This window comes from Triticum aestivum, chromosome 3B, assembly GCF_018294505.1.
Source record: "Triticum aestivum cultivar Chinese Spring chromosome 3B, IWGSC CS RefSeq v2.1, whole genome shotgun sequence".
In the NCBI taxonomy this organism is placed as follows: domain Eukaryota; kingdom Viridiplantae; phylum Streptophyta; class Magnoliopsida; order Poales; family Poaceae; genus Triticum; species Triticum aestivum.
The window spans coordinates 649,135,614-649,143,395 of record NC_057801.1 but is presented as its reverse complement, the minus strand read 5'-3'; positions in this window follow the sequence as shown (position 1 = coordinate 649,143,395).

Sequence of the window (7,782 nt, the reverse complement as noted above, 5' to 3'; positions counted from 1 at the left end):
ATAGTCAGATCCCACACATACCAAGCATTTCAATCATACACACAATATGCTCGATATGTGCAAATACAACGAAGCATCACAACATGACTCTACGACACAAGTACTTTATTTAAGGCTCAGGGAGCCATACATATCATACACACAAAGGTACGGGTCTCACGACCCAACATACAAGTCATACAGTCATACAAGCCAACAGCGGAAGTACTTTGTCTGGGTACAGACAACTAGTAAAATAAAAGAGGCTTGGAAGCCTAACTATACTACGTGGTCCATCACAAGCTCAGGGTCACCACCTGGGTCTTTAGCCTACTCGTTGATGTCAACGTCTACATAGAACCCATCAGAAGGGGGTGCAGCGTCTTCTGTAAAAATGTAGATTATAGCAACATGAGTACAAAGGTACTCAGCAAGACTTACATCAGATCCTACATACATGCATAGTATCAAGAAGGGTTGGTGGAGTTATTGCAGCAAGCCAGCTTTGACTCTTGGCTAGACTATCCTACGATACTCCAACTTGAAATGTTTTGCGCACACGAGTCCACTATTCACCACTTCAATACACTACCGAGGATCCACCTCCGTCTTCCTACGGAAGAGCCATCCTCGGTACTCACTTATCTTGAGGCTTTTAGTAGTTTCCATTTACTTGTCTATGAACTGTATAGGCAACCAAGTAGTCCTTTACCGCGGACGCGGCTATTCGAATAGATCATGTTAACCCTGCAGGGGTGTACTTCTTCATACATGTTTCTACCACTTAGCGTCTGCACACGACATGTGCTCGGCAGACTTCAAGCGAAAGCCGACGTGGGTGTAGACCACGACCTACCTAAACACTTAAGCCTCTAGTCCAGGTTTATCGCCTATTCAGGTTCCATCCGCAGGGAGTCCGGCCGAGGTTTCCCATACGGCCCCGAACGATGTGAACAGGGTTCCCGAGATACCTAAGGGTATTCGGTACACCCGGCCACGTACCTACCGCATCACAGCCCACCCCTACGGTCAGCGCTGTCCACGGCCTCCAGTAGGCTACAAACACCAGAAACTACTTGCAACTCCTGGACAGAGAGCTAGGGTGAATAAGAAGTCGAGCGGGGTCATATTTCAGGGCCCAATGTATGGTAGTAGCTGATTCTTAAATCACACATACAGATCTTAGTGCTTAAGGTCGGCTTCAATGAAACAACCCACCATGTACTCCTACATGGCCTCTCATCGATACCTTTACCAAATCGTGTTCACCACACCACTCTCATTACCGACATTAACATTTCACTCTAGCCCATCACCCAGATGAACCAGACCTGACACGACTCTAAGCATAGCAGGCATAGCAAGGTAGGAACAACACAAACATATGGCTCAATCAACTCCTACACATGCTAGTGGGTTTCATTTAGTTACTGTGGCAATGACAGGTCATGCAGAGGAAATGGGTTCAACTACCGTAGCACACAGCAGTTTGAATCGCGTTGTCTTAATGCAGTAAAAGAGAGCAGGAGCGAGAACATGGGATTGTATCGATATGATCAAATGGTTGGTTGCTTGCCTGATGGTTCGTTGCACGGATACGGTTCTTCGCTAGGGTAATCAGGGTACTCTTCGGGGACGGAACCTGCCGCAGAGAGCACCGATACACAACATTACCAAACAATATGCAACAATATGATGCATGCATGAAACATGGCAATATGAGTGTGTTGGGCTAATGCAACTAAAACCAGAAGGGTTTGAGCAAATTTGAATCAAAGATTCAAATTCAAATTCAAATATGGCCTTTTAAAGTGCTATTCCTTGTTCTGATTAAAACATCAATTTAACTTGTTTGATCATGCATGAAAATAGTACAGATGGATAGATTGGATTTTTCTGATCATTTTCCATATATAATTTGTCCAATTTGGAGTTACAGAATAAAAGTTATGAATTTTTGAAGTTTAAATAATATTCTGGAATTTCCTGATTTAATTTAAATCCAGAAATTCAATTACTGCGTCAGCCTGACGTCAGTGTGACGTCAGCAGGTCAACTGCGGCTGGCTGAAGTCAAACCTGACGTGTGGGGGCCACACGTCAGTGACAGGGGGGGGTTAAACAGATTTAAATTAATTCTAATTACTAATTAGTGGCGCTGGGGCCCACTGTCAGTGTCAGGGGGGGTTGACTAACAGTAGTTAGCGCTAACCTAACCATCTGGCCGACAGGGCCCACGCGTCAGTGACCCTGGGGGGTCAAACCCCAGGTCGGTCAAGTCAAACCCCACCGGCGACATGACGCCGGCGAGATCCGAGACGGCGGCGAGAGTGCTTTTTGCCATTCCGGCGACCAAATGGACGGCGGAAGGCATCTACGTGTTGCTGAGGTTGAGCCGCGTCTATTGGTGGTGGTGGTTGGGCTCGGGGTGGCCGGAGTCGACGGCGGCGAGCTCGGCTGCGGCGGCCGGAGTTCGGGTGCGGTCGGGATCAGTGTTGCAGGGGGTTTGGGGAGGCGTTGGTGCGTTCTACGTGCTCCTGGTGATGTGTGGAGCACGATGGTGTGCTCGGTTGGGCGCTACGGCGACCGTGGCCACGACGGCGACATCGCCGGCGGCGTGGAGCTCTCGGTCGAGGTGGAGCTAGGGCCTAGGGGTCGGGAGAGACCAGGGAAGAAGGGGGAAACGCTCCGGGGGCTCACCGCGGTTGCAGTGGGCGTCGAAGCGGGCTCGGGGACGCGCCGGAGACGACGAATTTGACGGCGACGGTGGTCGGAGTCCGAAGAGGGGAACGGCGACGTAGCGGCGATGCAGGGCTTCCGGGGACCCGTGGAGCGGTGGGGAGGAAGAGGGAGTCGAGGCGGAGCTCCTGAGCTGGTCGGGGGAGCGAGGGGTGGTCGGAGACGACGGTTATGGCGAACGGCGGCGACGGTGGTGTTCGGTCGGCGGGAGAGAGAGCGAGGGAGAGCCGGGGGAGAGTGAATGGGGTGTCGGCGAGGTCGGGGCGACGACCAGAAGACGATCCACGCGGCGCAACGGCGACCAGGGCGATGCAGAGAGGCTGGGTGGTGCGTGGCGAGCTCGGGCGCGCCATGCTCACCTCCCTGCCTGCTCTGGCAAGGGGAAGCAGCTGGCTGGCACGGGCCAGCACAGTGCTGGGCCGGCTGGGCTGGGCAGGTAGGTCCAGGTAAGTCTACTCCTTTTATTTATTTTTCTGTTTTCTGTTTTTATTTAATATATCTGCAACTTTGTTGAATTAAATAAAATACCTAGGCAACTTCAAAAATCACCACACTATTCCTGGCCCATAGTTGGATTATTTCCAACATGAAACATTTTAGTTTGGAGATATTTGAGCATTTAAATATTTTATATTATTTTAAATGCCCAAATTCAAATATTTATGATTTAATTCAAAAACCGTAGGATGGCCTAGGAAAATGTGCACCATTTTTGGCAGAGGTTCTGAACCAAGACAAAAATGATGGGCATTTTAGAAGGGCATTTCAGGTTCATTGAAAAATTATTTTAGTAGCCCTAGTTGGTTTCAGAGGGGACTGGGGGTTCTGTCATCCCCATTTCAAGTTTCTGATGAATGAGTAAACATGATGCAACACTCTAATGCATGACTAGCTAGGGTGTGACAAGATGTCTTTAGACGATTCGCCAATCGAGCAATGAACAACTATGGTGTCAAGATCAAGCATATCAGAAGTGATAACGACACTGAATTCAAGAACATCGGGCTTGATCTTTATCTGGATACAATGGGAATCACTCATGAATTTTCTGCCCCATACACACCTCAGCAAAATGGCATTGTTGAGCGCAAGAACAGAACCCTCATTGAGATGGATCGAACAATGCTCGACGAGTACAAGACACCAAGAAAGTTCTGGCCTGAAGCTATTGATACTGCATGTCACATCATCAACCGTGTTTACATCCACAAGCTTCTGGGCAAAACATCCTATGAGCTCCTTACTGGCAAGAAGCCAAATGTCAGCTACTTCAGAGTCTTTGGTGCTAGGTGCTGGATCAAGGATCCCCATCACAAGTCAAAATTTGAACCCAAAGCTCACGAAGGCTTCATGCTTGGCTATGGAAAGGATTCACACTCTTACAGAGTCTTCAACCTCTTCCACTAGAAAGTCGTTGAAACTGTGGACGTGCGATTTGATGAAACCAATGGTTCACAACGAGAACTCCTGCCAAGCACACTAGATGAAGCTCCTTCCAGTGAATCTATCAAGCTGATGGGAACTGGTGAAATCATGCCCTCTGAAGCATAGCTGAAGAGGAACTTATCATTTCTGCACCAAACCAACCCGAAGACAATGCTCAGACCGAAGACAATCCTTACAATGATGACAATGATCAGCATGAGCAAGGTCTTCGTCCAGTTCATCCTCGTGTTGCAAATGAAGTACAAATTGAGAAGATAATTGATAGCATCAACGCACCTGGTCCGCTTACTCGATCAAGAGCAACACAGTTAGAAAATTTCTGTGGGCATTTTTCATTTGTATCAATATCTGAACCCAAGAAAGTTGCTGAAGCCTTTATGGAACCTGAATGGATTCAAGCCATGGAAGAAGAACTTCAACAGTGCAAGCTGAATAATGTTTGGGAACTTGTCAAGCGCCCTGACCCTCGCAAGCATAACATTATTGGCACAAAATGGATATACCGGAACAAACAAGATGAGCATGGTCAAGTCGTCAGAAACAAAGCACGTCTAGTGGCACAAGGATATACTCAAGTTGAAGGAATTGACTTCAATGAAACATTTGCTCCTTTGGCTAGGCTTGAAGCTATTCGCATACTGCTAGCCTATGCTAATCACCACAACATCTTGCTATATCAAATGGATGTGAAAAGTGCTTTCCTCAATGGCAAGATTGAAGAAGAAGTGTATGTTGCTCAACCACCTGGCTTTGAAGATCCAAAACATCCTGATATGGTGTACAAACTAAACAAAGCACTGTATGGCCTCAAACAAGCTCCTCGCGCTTGGTATGATACAATCAAAGATTTCCTGAAGAGCAAAGGCTTCAAACCAGGATCCCTAGATCCCACACTCTTCACGAAGACATATGATGGCGAACTGTTTGTGTGCCAAATATATGTGGATGACATAATCTTCGGCTGCACCAACTAGAAGTATACTGATGAGTTTGGATACATGATGCAAGAGCAATATCAGATGTCCATGATGGGTGAGCTGAAGTTCTTCCTTGGTCTTCAAATTCGCCAGCAAAGAAATGGAATCTTCATATCTCAAGAAAAATATCTCAAAGACTGCCTGAAGAAGTTCGGCATGCAAGATTGCAAAGGTTACACGACGCCAATGCCAGCCAAACATCATCTTGGTCCCGATGACAATGGTAAAGAGTTCGATCAAAAGGTATACCGCTCCATGATTGGTTCTTTACTTTACCTATGTGCATCTAGGCCAGATATTATGCTTAGTGTTTGCATGTGTGCTCGATTCCAAGCAGCACCAAAGGAATCGCATCACTTAGCTGTGAAGCGAATTCTTAGATATTTGGCTTACACCCCAACACTCGGATTATGGTATCCAAAGGGCTCAAGATTTGATCTGGTTGGATTCTCGGATGCTGATTATGCTGGTGACAAGGTGGATCGCAAGTCAACATCAGGAACATGTCACTTTCTGGGACGATCACTTGTCTGTTGGTCTTCAAAGAAGTAGAACTGTGTATCACTCTCAACTGCTGAATCTGAATACATTGCTGTTGGATCTTGTTGTGCTCAACTTCTGTGTATGAAGCAAACTCTCAAGGACTATGGCATCGATCTGAAGCAAGTCCCTCTCTTCTGCGACAACGAAAGCGCCATCAAGATTGCCAACAATCCAGTTCAGCACTCGAAGACAAAGCACATTGAAATTCGTCATCATTTTCTCAGAGATCATGTCATGAAGAAAGATATTGACATCATTCACGTCAACACTGAAGAGCAACTGGCAGATATCGTCACAAAGCCCTTGGATGAGAAAAGGTTTTGCAAGTTACGGTGTGAGCTAAATATCTTCGAATCCTCAAATGTCCTGTGATCAGGCACACATCCTAATACTTATGCATGTTGATGACTTAGAGGTGCAACACACGAAGTAAAGTATATCTTCAATCAATGAAGTCTTACATTCTGAGTGTGAATACATTAATGTGGAATTTGACTTCAGAGCGCCATGATAATTGTGCGCTGTGTCAGGGTCTAATACTTCCTATACGATGGGTAACGCCACCACCAAATTTCTTGGTTTGAAGTGTTTCACTCATGGTGTTATTGTTGAATATCTTCGCATATTGATTTGTCTTCAACTTTCAACTTATCTTCATGATTTACTTCACTATGTTGAGTTGATTGCTTTCTCATATATATATACTAGTATTCTGTCCTCTACATCATTCACTTATAGCTATGTCTTCATTGTTGAATCTTTTGAACTAAGTGAATGTGATCGGACCCTAATCTCTCTATGCTTACTATCTCAAACTCTATCTGTCCAAATCATATGCATTCTATTGAAACTGTCGAATGTCTTCTCTGCATCCTTGTCAGCAGAAGACACAGAGACAAACATCAAGTCCTATTTAAATGATTCATCTTTATTGTCGATATCCGGAGAAGCCGAAACAACCATCCGACAAACTTGGCGGGCGTGGGAACGCGGGACAACTCTGAGTATGTTGCATGCTTGCCATGTGCCCCTCAGATGTGAACCGCCACGGGCACCTGCGTAATTGTGCTATGCCGCACACTTCCTCATAAATACATGTCCCCTGCGGTAAAGAAAACCTTCTTCCACCTCTCCACCTCGTCAAAACCCTAGCGCCACCGCTAGCTCTCGACGATGTCGGCGACGAAGCGCTTAGCTGCCGCGACTTCTCCGTCGCTGTCCTCACGCCGGCCGCGGGCATCGTTCTCTCCGCCGCCGCCGTAGGTGTCCTCCGTCGCCAAGTTAGGGCACGGTGGATTGAACTGCTCGGTCTCCTTTCATCCCATCTAGCAGTTCTTCGTGTGGTAAATATAACTCTATTTTTACTCGCTTTTTGATCCTCAATGATTCATCCAATTTACCAAAATTGGTTTCTATCTATACAAAGTTAGATCTATTCTGTCTGCATCTCATACTGCTTAGTATATTCACTTAAGCTTCATATCTAGTTAGATTCCTCACTTGTACTTATTCACGGATTCGTACAAATCTGGAACCGACTCTCAACATATAAGTGAATGTCTTTGCAACATGAGGTCAATGTCTTCAAACTGATTTATCTTCAAAATCTTCTGAGAATGCATATGACCTCTTCCCCTTCCCTCGCATCTCTAATGCTGTCACAGGTACATGTCCGTGGGAGAATCCCTAGGTTCTCATAGTCTGCATTCGTTTGCAGAATTCTTACAGCAACACATTGATTCTCCTGAAGCCAGTTCCTGTCTGACCAGCAAGCGAAAGCCTTTGAAGCCTTTGAACATATTGAAACCGTTCAGTTTGAAGTTCAGGGCTGCAGAGAAATCAGTAAGGAAGGGTGGCAGACAGCGTCGTGGGGGAACTTCAAAGGATCTGCCTGATGATCTTGCAGAAATCTACAAAACAGATCCTAAAGAAGATTACAACAACGCAAGACTCGAATCCAATGGATTCGATGCTATTGGGCTGAACAATGGTTCAAGTACAAGTTCGTGACCCAGGAGTACGCTGAGAAGAATGCTATCAAGAGCCCTTGGGGTGATATTCTCTATCGAGGCCTTCCCCCCAAGAACAAAGCTGAAGCC